Below are 16,979 nucleotides of genomic sequence, written 5' to 3' on the forward strand. Positions count from 1 at the left end.
CCAATGCATCCACAATCCCTACCGCCACTTCCCTCAAGACCCTAGGATGTAAGCCATCAGGTCCAGGTGATTTATCCGCCTTGAGTCCCATTATTTTACCGAGTACCACTTCCTTAGTGATTTTGATCGTGTTTAGCTCCTCCCCCCCTTTAGCCCCCTGTTTGTCCAGTGTTGGGATATTCTTAGTGTCTTCTACTGTAAAGACTGATATAAAATATTCATTCAGTGTTTTTGCCATCTCCATATTTCCCACCATTAATTTCCCGGTCTCATCCGCTAAGGGACCAACATTTACTTTAGCCACCCTTTTTCTTTTTATATAACTATAAATACTCTTACTATCTGTTTTTATATTTTTTGCTAATTTACTTTCATAATCTATCTTCCCTTTCTTAATCAATCTTTTTGTTATTTTTTGCTGTCTTTTAAAGTTTTCCCAATCCTCTATCCTCCCACTAGATTTGGCTACCTTACATGCCCTTGTTTTTAGTCGAATACTATCCTTAATTTCTTTACTTAGCCATGGATGGCTGTCTTTTCTTTTACACCCTTTTCTTCTCAGTGGAATATATATTTTTTGGAAGTTGTAAAATAACTCCTTGAATGTACACCACTGATCATGTATCGTCTTACCCTTTAATCTATTTTCCCAATCCACTCTACTCAATTCCGCTCTCATACCTTCATAGTCTCCTTTATTCAAGCTTAGCACGCTTGTTTGAGATCCAACCTTCTCACCCTCTAATTGAATATGGAATTCAACCATGTTATGGTCACTCATTCCAAGGGGATCCTTTACTGGGACATTTTTAATTAATCCTGTCTTGTTACACAGGACCAGATCTAAGGTTGCTTGCCCCCTGGTCGGTTCAGTTACATACTGCTCAAGAAACCCATCCCTAATACACTCAATGAACTCATCCTCAAGGCAGCCCTACCCAATTTGATTTGTCCAATTAATATGACAGTTAAAATCCCCCATATTTATAGGTGTTCCCTTATTACAAGCCTCAGCTATTTCCTGATTGATACTCCATCCAACAGAGTTGCCACTGTTCGGAGGCCTATAGACTACGCCCACTAGTCTTTTTTTCCCCTTATTATTCCTTACCTCCACCCAAACTGTTTCATTATCCTGATCTTTTGACCCAATATCATTTCTCTGTATTACAGTGATTCCTTCCTTTATTAACATAGCCACCCCACCTCCCCTTCCTTCCTGCCTGTCCTTCCTGATCGTTAAATAACCTGGTATGTTTAATTCCCAGGCATTGTCACCCTGCAGCCATGCTTCTGTAATGGCCACAAGATCATACCCATATGTAGTTATTTGTGCCATTAACTCGTCTATTTTGTTACGAATGCTACGTGCATTCAGATAGAGAACTTTCAAAGATGTTTTGTGTCACAGGAGTAAGGACTAAGGAGGGCTGCCAAGGAAGAAGAAGACGACTTTGGCAGTGATGTGAGAGGGTTCATCAAACGAGAGTTCTACGTCGACGATGCACTGAAGTCATTCCCGACCGAAGCAAAGGCCATCAGTACCCTTGAACGAGCTCAGCAACTACTTGCACGATCCAACCTCAGGCTACACAAGATAGCCACTAACAGACCATTCCCCCCTGAAGATCGTGCTAAGGACGTCATAGATCTAGACCTCTTCACTGATGACCTCCCCTTACAGCGTAGCCTAGGAGTGTCTTGGAACATAGCAACAGACACGTTCATCTTCCAAGCCTTAGATGACAAGAAAACCTTCACACGTAGAGGAGTGCTCTCTACAGTCAACAGCCTATACGACCCTCTCGGCTTCTTAGCCCCTGTCACCATACAAGGCAGGCTGCTCCTCAGGGAACTCTCCACACGCACTGAAGAGTGGGATTTACCCCTCCCTGAAGAGATGGAAGCAGAGTGGGACAGATGGAGAGACTCACTTCAAGACTTACAGGAGATCCAAATACCTCACTCCTATACATCCTTCTCTCCCTCAAATGTCCAATTCAAAGAGCTTTGTGTCTTTGCAGACGCATCCGCTAAGGCCATTGCAGGTGTGGCTTATCTGAAGGTCACCACTCAAGATGGACAAGCAAAGTCGGCTTCGTCTTTGGTAAAGCCAAGTTGGCACCCCAGCCAGACCTCACCATACCCAGATTGGAACTGTGCGCAGCAGTATTAGCAGTTGAGATTGCAGAGTTCATAGTAGAGGAGATTGATCTGAAGTTCGACAGCATCACCTATTATATAGACATCAAAGTGGTGCTAGGATACATCCATAACCGAAGTAGACAGTTCTACATATACGTGAACAACAGGGTCCAACATATTCGACAGTCCACATCCCCCGATCAGTGGAGATACATCCCCACAGACCTGAGCCCAGCTGACCATGGGTCTAGATCTGTAACAGCGTCCCTTCTCAGCAGCACGACTTGGCTGTCAGGACCTGCTTTTCTTCAGGATCAGTCCCTGCACTTGTCCGAACTCAATGAGTCATTCGACCTCCTCAACCCTGTTTCTGACTCCGAGATATGCCCACAAGTCACAGCGAACGTTACTCAAATCTCTAAGGACCTGATGAGCACCAAACGCTTCGAGCATTTCTCCAAGTGGAACACTCTCATAAAGACAGTAGCACGCCTAACCCACATAGCTCATACCTTCTCCCAGCCTACACAAGAGAGTAGCTGCCATGGGTGGCACATCTGTCGTAAGAGTCCCTCTGAAGAGGAGCTCAAGAGAGCCAAAATCCTTGTGATGTAGAGCGTCCAACACAAGTGTTACTCAGAAGAGTTGAAGTGCATAGCAGCAGAACGCAACCTACCCCCTCACAGCAGTCTGTGGAAGCTGCATCCTATCGTCAACACTGACGGACTGTCTCTGAGGTGGTTCTTCTTTTGTCGCCAGAGGACTCCAGTGACAAGTAGAGTTAGGATTATGTGGAGTCGCTAATGACCCCAGACGGGGAGTGTTCTGGACTTATTACATGCAGATAGCACCCTCTAGTGGTAGTTAGTGTATAGCAGTGTTAATGTACTGCAATAGGTTATTTGACCTTCCTGTTTTGACCCAGAAGTAGTATTCCAGGAAGAACCTGGCAGAGTTATGGAGAATCTCTCATGAGGGATTCTCAATCCTGTGCCATCTCATCTTATATGCTAGGCAAGACGCAATGTCTGTGAGTATCTTTGTTTAATAACATGAAAACAACCTTGTCAGTGTAGTATTTGACAATACTTTGGTTAGAAGAAGTTATTAGTTGTTAGCTACAGAAGTTTAGCTCCAGTGCTGTTTAGTTATACAATTAGTCTATTCTTATTGTTATAAATATGTTTATATCTTATGTAACATCTAATGTATAGTACTCAGTTCTATGTACAAAACATACTTTGTCTTTGTTTACAGTTTCACAAATTTGTTCAAGTAAAGCTTCAAAACAGCAAACACGCTTCTCGAGGAATTATTTGAATGAGTGTTTAGCTGGCTGGATAACTAGATAGGAGCACGTCTAGCGAGACCAGTACAGTAATAGCATAAGACAAAAGGAAATATGAAGAGAGAAATAAAAAATATGAAACCTGGAAGATGTGTGAATGGTGATATCGGAATAGCAAAGGGAGAGGGAAGCACGGGAAACTAGAAAAATTGAGCAGGCTCAAGTGACCCAGGAGTGTGCAGTGGTAGAAAAAGGCAGGTAGATAGCAGGGCTGCAGGCCACATAGCCAGCCACGTACCACTAAGGATCCCCATCAAAGCAACAACACTCCCCATCCCTGGAAAGGCTGGTACACCCATCCTACAGTACCAGCACTTGCTGTCAGAGAGAAAATGGGAGCTGTGTTAAGGGCTGAAGTTGTTAAAGTTAATGGCCCAGAAATTCGGGTCGAGGGTTTCCTGCGGGTGTAAGCCCCCGACCTGCACTTACCTTGCGCGCCAGCCGATGAGCTGTGTGCCCCCGTTGAATTCTGATCCTGGGCCTGCTCCAACTGTCAGCGCGCAGTGCTTGCGTATCCCAGGGGCACAGTTAGTTTGATGCGTCCCCTGAGATCACATGGGCCATGGGGAGCCAATCGGAGCAGGGAATGCTTCATTCATAAGTTTGACAGGAAGGGCTGTCAAACTTATAAATACTACAAGCGCCAAAACATCACTAAATCTTCAAATAAATTTTTAAAAAATCACTTTTTTTAAATAAACTATAAATTACATGAAATAACTATTTTAAACAATTTAAATTTTTGAAAAAAATAATGTTATATTCTAACGGGGCTAAAAAATAAACTTACCTTTCTTTAAAGTATTTAAAAATAATAAATCTGTGGAAAAAATATTTTAATTTTAATTAATTCACCACTTACCTTGTAAAAAGCAGGCCTCGCGACTGCTTTTTATATGTGTAACTTCTGGAGACTTACCCTCCGGGAAAACCTGCAAAAAAAAGTATGTTTGATGCGCACGCACAGCCTCTCCTGTGCACGCGTTCGAACTCTGAACCCCTTCGTTCAGGGGAACGGAAGTGCCGGTTTCCCGCGCATGCGCAGTGCATGCAGGAAACCGGCACTTCCATAGGGCTTACAGGTGAGTACCCTGTGCATACTCACCCGTGGAGACCCGAATTTCTGGGCCATTGTGAAGGGCAGAGCGCTGTAAAGTGCCTAGCAGAAAGATGAGGCTCTGCTCCTCGGGCTTGCATTGAGCTTAATTCGAACATTGCAAAAGCCCAAGGACAGAGAGGTCAGAGTGTGGGAGTAGGATGGATAATTAAAATGGCAAATAACCAGGAGCCCGGGGTCAAACTTGCAGACAGAATGGAGGTGTTCAGCAAAGTTGCAGACCCTCTTCCTGCCACACATACTTCCGTTTGTGGACATCTATCAGTGAAAAGGGCTGTTGAGACACTTCTTCTTTCGTATGGTAGTAGCAAAGCAAATCAAATGTCAATATCTAAGTTGGATATCCAGGCCAAAGCTTCCGGTGTAACAGCATGGATATCTTGTAGGCTGCCTGCGAATTTCCTCTGAGGGCAGTGCTCCAGGGTCTGATCAGGAGCTCCACAGTCGCATGATGGGGATGCTTTAATCTTCCATCTATGGAGAAGGTGGCAGCATCTACCATGACCAATTCTGAGGTGGTTGATGGTTGTCCACTGTTTGTGAGGAAGGTTTGATCCTTCAGGTCGTACTGTGGGGTCCTCTATAAGGAATCTATTCCGTATGTCGCAGTTCTTCCAAGCATTTTGCCATCGGTCATCAAAACTGAGGGGAGATCGCTGAAGGGCTTCGGCGACGGTCCAAAATAGCCTTCTAGATTTGAGATGGGTCGGTGGTAGGTTGTTCAAGTCGCCCTGGATCGGCATGTCTTTGCTGGTTGAGACATTGAAACTGCACTAGAAAAAAAACTTCTCAAAGAAAATATGAGGAAAGCAGTCTGGCCCTTACCTTCAACTCCCAAGCCTCACTCTGAAGAATGGCATATATACTGCTATTTTATGTTGCTTCACCTGAGTTTCCTGGGGCCCTTATTGGTTACGCCGAATTTGCACTTGTTTTACACCAGTTTTTATGTTCCAATACAGGCAAATAAGATCGGTAGGAAATTCTAAGTTCCCGTCATCAAGATCGGCTGTAGATTTTGGTGTAATTGAGATCCATGAAATTCCAGGCCTTAGTTTCTTTCATCCCACAAGTTGAGTGCACATAAACAATCCCATGGTTTGCTAAATACAAAGGCAAACAGACAGACCCTGACATTTCAAAGGGGCTCTTCTGGTCTCCTGCTGCAACTCCAATGAGAAACCAGTAAAATTCCCTCAAAAAAAATTGTGGTGACTTAGCATAAATGGGCTATGCCAGATCTCCACCTTTTTAGAACGTTCCACTGGTTTGCCATCAAGAATTACAGCAGATGACTGGAAGAGGCCCCTACAGAATTGCGACACCACATGAACTGGATTCCAAGTATTATGGCACCTTTATCCTGCTTTCCAGGATTTAACAGCAAACCACTTAATTCATACATAATTAGATAATTTGTGAACAACTGAACTATGCCTATTTCACAGCCTTAGTGTCTCCACTCATCCATTTGGAATTTATCAAAGGAGTAGCCTTCATTTTAAATTTATTCTGATTGTGTGCTATTCAAAACGGTTTCTGTTTCTGTTTAATGTACACAAACCTTCAGAAACTTAACTGTGTATGTTAAACAGAAATCATTTCTGTTGTCCCTTAGATTCTCATCTAATAGAGACAAGAGATTGGTGTCTGCTTTTCATTGAAGTATATTTGAGTTTTACATTTTACATATTTATTGGGTGAAATGTTTAGCTGGGGCTATTGAAGGGATTATGACAATTTATCTTCCAAAAAAGAGCATAACAACCACGATTCAATTAGTTCATGAAATTAATTATCCTGATTTCCATTTCGTACATTTCTCAGCCGTGGCGGTCACTTGGAATCTTTAAAGGAGACTCTGACAATCTCAATCAGGGTGAGAAGAAGCAGAGGCCTGCAAGATAACTAAGTGAGCTGCTGACATTCACCAGTGATTGACAAAGCATTGCTATTCTAACTCTGTAAATTCAACCTGAAAAACTATTCTATCCAAACAGGAAATAATCTGAATAATTACAGTTTTTGCCTCATGTAATTTTGTGGCTCAGTTATTTGAAACACATTTTGCTGAACAAAAGCAATGTTTATCATTTTCTTCATCAAACTTTGTGCGGGTGGTGGTGGGGAAGGGGATGCACAGCGGTACTCGATGATTCTCAGCCTCTTGCCTGGCAGCATGCTGAGTTAATCAATACCAGATCTTATATGTGATGTGTCTGACTGCAGGATATCATGCCAAGCTATTGAACTTAAGAAACAAAAGCCTGCATGTACGTGTACTTTCTTTCCTGTCAAAGATTCAAATGTTGACACCTCAATGCCTACTTTAATACTGGATGTGTTGGAAAACTCCTTTGTGCAGTTAATAAAGGACATTGGGTACGTTTCTCATGAAAACAGCAGAAATATTTTGGCCCAGATATTCCGATCCCTACGGGTGGGTACGCGCTGTGTACTCACCTGTAGGGTCATCGGAAATGCCGGTTTCAGGCATGCGCTGAAAACCGGCATTTCCGATCTGTCAAGAATGGTCTTGACAGATGCTCCAGCTGCCCTGGAGAAGGGCCTCTGCGGGTGGATAGTTCCACTTTTTGGAGACCTCCGCCTGTAGAAAACCCTTACAATTCTTACGCCTGGTAAAAGCAGGCGTAAGGCCTACTTTTACCAGGATAAGAGTTCAAAAAAAGTTTAAAAAAAAAAAATTTTTTTCACTGATTTATCATTTAAAAATACTTTTGAAAAAAAGGTAAATTTATTTGTAGCCCTGTAAAAAACTTTAATTATTTTATTCAAAAAATTTAATTTTTGTTTAATATACTTAATTTATTGTAATTTCAAGTCATTTTAAAAAAGTGATGTTTTTTTAAACTTTATTTAAAGTTTTACTATGTTTTTTCATTGATCTCCATTCTTATATTTGACAGGTCTTCCTGTCAAGTGTATAAAGGGAGATTCCCTTCTCTGATTGGCTCCCCATGGCCCACATGATTCCAGGGACGCTGCGAACTGCCTGCGCCTCTGGGATACGTGGGCCCTGCGCCTCTGGGATACGGGCAGCAGGAAACCCCACTTGTCACATCCCACCAATCAGAGTACATTCACTTTATCCCTACTCTCTGTTTCCTGCCTCCCAACCAATTACCAACACATGTCACAAGGTTACCTTCACTTCTAACTGCAGGCAGGAGAAAATTTTCACACAGAGTTGTGTGGCTTTGAAATTAATTTGCAGGATGAGTAGTTGAGGCAGAAACTGTCAACATTCAAGAATATTATTCAAAAAAGGTGGTAGAGAGAAAATGGGGAATTATAGACCGGTAAGCCTGACATCGGTAGTGGGGAAAATGCTATAGTCCATTATAAAAGATGTAATAGCAGAGCACTTGGAAAACAGTGACAGGATCGGACAAAATCAACAAGGATTTACAAAAGGTAAATCGTGCTCGACTAATCTACTGGAATTTTTTGAGGATGTAACTGGTAGAATAGATGAGGGAGAACCAGTGGATGTGGTGTATTTGGACTTTTAGAAGGCTTTCGATAAAGTCCCGCACAAGAGATTAGCGTGTAAAGTTAAGGCACATGGGATTGGGGGCAAGGTACTGACTTGGATAGAGAACTGGTTGGCAGACAGGAAGCAAAGAGTTGGAATAAACGGGTCTTTTTCCGAGTGGCAGGCAGTGACTAGTGGGGTACCACAGGGATCGGTCCTAGGACCCCAGCTATTCACAATATATATAAATGATCTAGACGAGGGAACTAGATGTAATATCTCCAAGTTTGCAGATGACACAAAGCTGGGTGGGCGTGTTTGCTGTGAGGAGGATGCCGAGAAACTCCAGTATGATTTGGACAGGTTGGGTGATTGGGCAGAAGCATGGCAGATGCAGTATAATGTGGATAAATGCGAGGTTATCCACTTTGGTGGCAAAAACAGGAATGCAGATTATTATCTGAACGGCAATAGATTGGGAGCAGGGGAAGTGCAACGAGACCTGGGTGTCCTTGAGCACCAGTCGCTGAAGGTAAGCATGCAGGTGCAGCAAGCGGTTAAGAAGGCAAATGGCATGTTGGCCTTCGTAGCGAGAGGGTTCGAGTACAGGAACAAGGATGTCTTGCCGCAGTTGTACAGGGCCTTGGTGAGACCACACACTGGCCTAGAAATTGAGGTTGCGCTGCGCCGGGGCTTAACGCCGGAAATTTAGCGCCGGTGCTAAGTCGCGCTGTGCGCGCCAAAAATTCAGTAGCGCCGCGCCCAAACGGCTGCCGGCGCTACTGAAGGCTGTTTGCGCCTGAAAACTGGCGCTACGCGCCGCATTGCGGCGCTATTCCGGCGCTGCGGCGCCCGATGCGGTGCGGCAGGCTCGGGAAGTGCAGGCCTCCTCCTTCCGTTAAGGAGGAGCTGCCTGCACCCGGCCGCGGCCCGCGCAAATCTCTGCAAAAATGAGCCCGGCACCTCGGACAAGTGCCGGGCTTACATCTGTTCCGGGGGGGGTGGGGGAAGAAGTCCGGGGAGGGAGCTGCGGGTAGGCGGCCGGCGGGAAAGCGGCCGGCCGCCGCGCCTCCTTAAAGCGCCGGCGCAGACTCCGGCAACACCCGTTTGCTGGAGTCTTAGTTGCGGCTGCCACTGGCGAGGCGGCCGCAACTGAATTTCGGCTTGGGGCCGGGTTACCACGGCAACCGGGACGCTGCGCACACCGATGACGTCATCGGTGCCGGCGCAGCGCTACCGGTCTACCGCCGCGGAAGGGCCCCAGGCAATTTAGGAACCGGCGCCAATTGCAGCACTAGGCCCTCTAGCGCCGCAAAATCGGTGCTAAGGGCACTGAATTTCTAGGCCCTTGAGTATTGTGTGCAGTTTTGGGCACCTTATCTGAGGAAGGATGTTCTTGCCATGGAGGGAGTGCAGCAAAGATTCACCAGACTGATACCTGGGATGGCAGGAATGACGTATGAGGAGAGATTGGGTCGATTGGGCTTATACTCGCTGGAGTTTAGAAGAATGAGGGGGATCTCATTGAAACTTTTTAAATTCTAACTGGACTAGACAGACTAGATGCAGGAAGGATGTTCCAGATGGCGGGGGAGTCCAGAACCAGGGGTCACAGTCTAAGGATAAGGGGTAAGCCATTTAGTACAGAGATGAGGAGGAATTTCTTCACCCAGAGAGTGGTGAACCTGTGGAATTCTCTACCACAGAAGGCAGTGGAGGCCAATTCATTAAATATATTCAAGAAGGAGTTAGATATATTTCTTAAGGCTAAAGGGATCAAGGGATATGGGGAGAAGGCAGGGAATTTGGATGATCAGCCATGATCTCATTGAATAGCGGAGCAGGTTCGAGGGGCCAAATGGCCTACTCCTGCTCCTATCTTCTATGTTTCTATGTTTAATACAATGGATAGGTGGATGAAGGAAAAGGAATTGAGGGGATAAAGGAGGGTGTGTAAACGTTGATAAAACTGTATGCTTGCCTTTAGGGTAACTGTTAACAGGCACTGCTTAGGCAGAATGTTGTAACTCTTTTCCATGTTTTAACTTCTATGTATTAAGTAAAGATAAAGCTGATTGCTGTGTATAATCAGATGATTACTGAACTCCTCCCCGGATTGTGGACATATCAACCTAGATTTTCCAGTTGGTGTTATTTTAATGCCAGTGGTAACCCATATAAAATAAAATAAATTGATAAAAGTTGATATAATAACTCAGAATAGAAAATTGAGACCATAATTTCAAGAAAGGCAACTGGTCAAAGATAAATAAGGCATGATTGTAAGACTGGATGTAACCTTGCGTTTTGGTTAATTTACATTTGAAAGCAGAGGGGAACTTTGCAGAACCTTGCCTCAGAAGATAAAGTAAATTGGGTGGATTATTCACAATCATTGTAACATTACTGCATGATTTAATTATTTTACTGGAGCCGTTTTTGGTATTTTGTCTGAGCAATCATAATGGAGCGAATTACACTGCAGTTTTTTTGATATGTGATTTTAATGTAACATTATATGCTCTTGAAAACATTGGACAAATATTACCACAGTAACATGTATTTGCATGAAATTCATTTTTCTCTGGGAAATAGGTGATTTTGTATAATTTGACTAACAATTGGACATGTTATTGTACAAAAATGATATACTTTTGTTCCTGAATTATTGAAAATTAGGAACAGTAATTTTTGGATTATTAAAATACAGAAAAATTCACCGACCCTGAGCTCCCAGTGGGGAGCCGCAATTAAGGGAGCATGGATCAGAGAATCCGTGCTATAATTTTGTAGATCTATCTCTGACTCACAGTCGCTTTTGAATATAGTCCCCACTGGGAATTTAGAATCAATTTATTCTTGCATCTTAACTTCTTTTAGTTAATGCTTGTATGTCATGATTTCTAGCACATTTGTCATTGTTATATAGAAAAGCTTTAATTTTAAGCTTAAGACAGATACTAGATTTTGTGTTGGGGAATGAAAGACCAGTAAAATGTAGGAGCAAAATAGTGATAAGCTTTTATTTGATGAATTATAATCGTTGAGATTATACTGCATTATAAATATGTAAATTGTATACTTTTGAAATTGTTCAGCAGAGACCAGAATCTCATTACTGAACCTCCACATCAAGGTAGAAATTCCAGAATGGCTAGGGAAGGAACAGTGTGCAGTGGAGTGCCTCTGGGCACCTGCACACAGGGTGGTAGGATTTCTTGTGTTGCTGCAGCTTTCAAAAGGTTGCAGCAGCCATTGTGAAGTAAAAATAAATTAATTCAGCAGAGTCTCTGTGTAATTGATGGAGTGCCGCAGGAACTGAATCCTCTGTTTTACAGGTGCTCAAGTGGAAGTGGGATAAAGAGGGCTGCTCTGTTTTATACTCCAGGACACCCACTCCAGAGGCGAGTAAGGCAGTATATTTGGGATAAATTGACACCCATAGTCACTGCTGTATCCAGCAACCACAGGACCTGACAATGATTATGGAAGTAGATGACAGATCTTAAGATATGGCTATCCACCTCTGTCATATAGTAGATGCCACAAAAGGTTGCCTGCTAATCTATTACACTATTTCATGCTGCCCAATGCAAAGCACTCACACAACCTTACAGCTCTATCATTGCTTACCATGCATGCACATACTCCAACAGAACACGTGTTCAAGTTGCAAAGTACAACTGGAACTTTTGTCACACTAGCATCTTAAAGGAGCTTTGGAAATTCCTCTTAACATGATCTAGCTGCATGATGCATGTTCATTTACTCAAACGCTCACGCACAATGGGCAATTAGAAGAATATGGCTGTCTGAGCATGACTAGAGTCATTTGAGTCTGTACAAAGCACTCCGCGAGGTTTGTTTGGGAATAAAGAGGTTTGTGTAGAGAAGTTGGCTATCTCCATATTTGCAGTCATACATTGTGTAGGAACAAGTGGGGCCAAAGCAGTTGCAGGGCCATCTCAGGAGTCAGCACATGGAGGTAATAGGCCACCTCAAATCGAAGTGGTTCCAAAGTAGCTGCCAGCCACCTCTCTACTTCTTCTACTAGGAATTCACTTAAAGTAGTCACAAACACTAAGTAAAATCATTAGGGCAAGAAACAGTAACATCAGTTACACATAGCATAAAGTAGGAAAATATACCAGAAGCACATTATTTGATCTTTTGTTCAGTGTTTCATTTATGTTGATAAAGAATAAAGTAGGAACACTGTAAAGAATGGACATTGATGTTGCTGAGGTAATGCACAGAACAATGTTGGGGATGGTGTTTTGGACCATTTTATTGAGTACATATAGACAGGAGGGTTCTTCAAAATCCCAGCTCTAATATTTAACCGAATGAGTCCTCTATCAGTGCCAGGCATAATGGCCCAAAATTTAGGGTCGGAGGCTTCCCGATGCCTCCGACTAGCAAAAAATCTACAAATTTACCTGGTGGCCTGGAGGTATGGAGACTTATGCTCCTGGGCCTCCCTGGGTACCCGCGTGTAGAGGCCCACATATCCCAGGGGCGCATGCGGTTCGCAAGTGCCCCTGGGATCACGTGGGCCATCACAACCAATAAAAGAGGGGAATCCCCCTTCATACTTATGGGAGTTCTGTACGTACGGAATCCCCATAAATATGAATGGGGATCACTTAAAAAATACACGAACACATTAATTTTTTTTTTTAATTACATGTTTAAAATTAATAAAAATGCCATTTAATTAAATATTTTAAACAAAAATTTAATTTTTTGAAAAAAATATATTTTAATGGGGCTAAAAATAAACTTACCTTATTGGACAAGGCTTTTAATGTATAAATGAGTGATAACATTTTATTTTTCTATTTCTAAAACCTCTTATGCTTGTAAAAGCAGGCCTTACACCTACTTTTACCAGGTGTAAGAATTTCACGGGCATTCAGCGGGCGGAAGTTGGGCAAATAGCGCAACTCTCCACCCGCAGAGGCCCTTTTCCCGGGGCTGCAGATCATCTGTCAAGAGAATTCTTGACAGATCGCAAGTTACGGATTTTCGCGAATGCGCTTCGCATGTCTAAACCCGGAACTTGCGCGGCCCTTGCGGGCACGTGTGCACCTCGTACGTACCCATAGGTGTCACAAAATACAGCCTAATAGTTTTCCTGGTTGCAAAGGAGTTTCTGTAGGAACATCATGTGCATCACTGTCTGTGTCCTGCTTCTGCCTTGATTGCCAGGTGGGATCATCCTTCACTGTGATTCGGCTCATTGGTAATACAAACTTATGTAGCATACAGCAGTTGATGATGACCTTAGAGACAGTGATGATGTATATTATAAAGCATCCCCTGATCTGCTGAGGCATTTGAAACATTGCTTCAGGATGCCAATAATATGCTGTATAATGATCTGTTGTCTCAACTGGCTTTGTTCTATCTGCTTCTGCCTGTGGCTGACATAAGGGTGTCACATGTAATGAAGGTAGCCTTGGTCTCCAAGGAGACATCCTCGCCCACAAATTGAGATGGCAGACATGGTTGTCGAAGAATGAAAGCATTGTTGTCATTGCCTGGGAACCAAATATTTCTCTGTGTGATTCGAGTTCACTGATGGAGTGGAAGCCCTTTCAGTAAGCCATGACCTTGTGTCCATATGTCCAGATGGCCAAATGGATGCTATCAACGACCCCCTGGAATATGGAGAATTAGCATTGTGATGAAATTGGATGTTTTGCTATTCAGTAGGAAAGGAGATGAGAGTCTTACTGAAATGTGCACCCATTTGATACATTTGTTTGCAAGTTGAGTGTTACTGTAGATGTCCTTTGTACTAATCTGTAAGGAGCTGGAGGCATAAACCTTGAGGGAAGATGTGATCTTGACTGCTATCTCTGTGCTACAAATTGTCTGCAGGTGTCCTTATAGCACACGGCACACCTCTGTAGCTGGCTCCCTACTGACCTACACCCTATAAAGGCAGTTCTATTTGGTCATTATCAGGTAGATGTGCCAGTGTTGGCAGATAGAATTGGCATATTGACAATTGCATACAATGCATCTCTGGTGCCAGTTGACCTCCTTGGCTTGCTTTCTTTTAATCATCTTCATTTTCATGTGTTAAAATCTGTGGTAGAGGCACTTTGTAAGCAAAATTCATAATTGAGAAGTAATTTTGCATGTTTGCAATTTAAGCGCAGGGCCTTGTCGGCTGGGAGTGCATAATGGAAATTTGGGCAAAGGGGCTACAAGCCTGAATTTGTGATGTGCGCTCCTAGTGAGTGAAGCGCCACACTGGGAAATTGAACTTGTAAAATTACCCCTTTAATGTACAATTGCTATTATAAAAACTGACAAAGCCCCTTTAAGCATTTCAATCCCTACATACAAAAATGCAGCTTTACTTTAATGCTCACTTTGGGCGTACTGAAAACAGGGAAGATTTTTTGTCAAAAATTGTTAAAATGAGGGGTGGGAGGCGCAAAATAATAGTAGCCTTATTTGAAGGCACTAAGGATGCATCATAAAGCTTTTCTGTATTCTGTAGAAGAGATATCCACTTGTGAGAAACGCACATTGCAAAATACCAATTATGAGTGTAGACCCAACAAGGTTATGATGGAACAATTTTTGGTCCCACTCAGAAGATTAATGCCAGCTGACCCATTCCTTCACACAAGAATCTCGATCCTGCCATGTGGCTTACCTCACACATCAATCGCCCTAATGAGAGCTATTGGAAATAATGTACAACAATGCGTCAACCGCAAAAGAAGCATCATTTAATCATTTGTTATTTCAAGCAGAAAAGAAAATAGTCAGTCATTCTTTCTCCGAACAGCTTTGAGTATACTTGATGAAACTTTACCGTGCTCTCGATCTTGCTTGGTTTCACAATGCTTTTGTAATGCACTAAGAAATCATAGGGATTATTTTTTATGTCTTGGCACTAAATTGGTGGGTGGGGTGAGAGCAGCAGGTGTTGGTGGGGGTCCTCTGCGATTTTGTTTTGGGTTGCCACTCTTTAACATGATCCCGAGGCAGGTCATCAATTTGGAGATGAGAAATCAGGCAGTGCAGCTGCTTCATAAGGGTCTGCAGAAGCAGCTAAAAGGGGTGGTGAATTTTTTTTGTGGCCCAGAGAGAAACAACACTGTGGAACAATGAGTTCAGAACCTACAGCAGCAACTAGGATAAAAGGGAATTGGATAAGTACCTGAAGGAAAAAAAATTGCAGGACTACAGGGAAAGGGCAGGGGGAGTGAGACGAGCTGAAGTACTCTTATAGAGGGCCGCACAGGCTCGACGGGCCGAATGGCCTCCTTCTGTGCTGTAACCATTCTATGATTCTAAATACATTCTTAACTTCCTCAGTGAGGGTAATGATGGAGCCGCACAAAAGTCCCAGGAATATATGGAGTGGCATAATTAATGGCTTAAAGTCACTTACTCCCTAATTTCCTCTTTCTTTTGTGCCATTCAAGGATCTCTACGCTGTAGGTGTGCCAGTACGATGGAGCAAGTCTCTTCCAGGCCTCAAGCTGAGAAGGGCCGGGCAGTTTCCCATTGGCGTTGCCGCTTCCCCCCTGCCCCCTACCCATACGACGTCATAGTTTAGTCTTTCCTTCCTATTTCAACGTTCAGGCTGTTAAAATTCCAGGCCCTGTCGTCACCTAATCACGAGTTCCTGATTTACAGTGTCTTCTCTTATACCCTTTCCATCATTGTTGTGTGCTGCACTATGGACCTTAGCTCTTCATCTTATTATTCAATTGGAAGAAAATATTGATCATAAATCCTTCCCTGATTTCAAAGTAATTGCTATTACTGTACTTCTATATTCCTCATTAGAGATAAAAGAAATGCCAAATGCTCAAAAAACTTGAAATAATAAATAGAAAATGCTTGAAATGCAAAGCAGGTCAATTAGCACTTGAAAGAGACAAGATAGGTAATGTTTCAGGTATTTTTTTCAGGTATTTTTATCATTAAAGAAAGAAAGACTTGCATTTATATAGCACCTTTCACAACCACCAGACATCCCAAAGCGCATTACAGCTTATGAAGTACTTTTGAAGTGTAGTCATTGTGGTAATGTAGGAAATGCGGCAGCCAATTTGTGCACAGCATGCTCCCACAAACAGCAATGTGATAATGACCAGATAATTTGTTTTAGTGACGTTGATTGTGGGATAAATATTGGCCAGGACACCAGGAATAATTCCCCTGCTCTTCTTAGAAATAGTGCCATGGGATCTTTTACGTTCACCCAAGAGAGCAGATGGGGCCTCGGTTTAACGTCTCATCTTAAAGACGGCACCTCTGACAGTGCAGCACTCCCTTAGTACTGCACTAGAGTGTCAGCCTAGATTTTTGCGCTCAAGTCTCTGGAGTGGGACTTGAACCCACAACCTTCTGACTCAGAGGTGGGGGTGCTACTAACTGAGGCATGGGTGACACTCCCTCAAGTGTCTTCTTTATGATAGGAATTGTTATTGCCAAAAGTTATTTTGTGCATTGTTACTGCTCCTCAATTACCCCCCAATACTAAATAAATAGGACTAACTGGTGGTGGTGTGTAAAATTACTGATGTAGTAGCTTGCTTGCAATCAATTGTGTACGCATGTAAATAATGTGCAGTCCGAAGCAAATAGCTTTTTCTTTAAAAAGATAATTTGTTCAATAGCGCTCTGATACTGTTGCAACAAATGAGTGAAGCCAGGCATCCTACCGCTGCTGCTGACTGGATAGCATTGCCTGTGCTGGACTACGATCGTTCGTAATGATGGCACACGTCCCTTCCTCGTAGGCCTTCAGCTTGTCTTTAAATTATTCTGGTCTTAAAATACCTGTGATTCCATAAAACGAAGAGTTTAAAATATATGGCACATATCCTACACCA

General features: G+C 43.0%; 1 protein-coding gene across 5 annotated transcripts in view; it reads left to right on the top strand.

Annotated features, from left to right (window-relative positions):
* Positions 1-16,979, top strand: part of LOC147123364 (3',5'-cyclic-AMP phosphodiesterase 4D-like) — a 455,522-nt gene that overhangs the window by 149,530 nt on the left and 289,013 nt on the right. The window lies entirely within an intron of this gene.

This window comes from Somniosus microcephalus, chromosome 2 (assembly GCF_052327205.1).
Source record: "Somniosus microcephalus isolate GS21.2 chromosome 2, FLI_Smic_1.0, whole genome shotgun sequence".
In the NCBI taxonomy this organism is placed as follows: domain Eukaryota; kingdom Metazoa; phylum Chordata; class Chondrichthyes; order Squaliformes; family Somniosidae; genus Somniosus; species Somniosus microcephalus.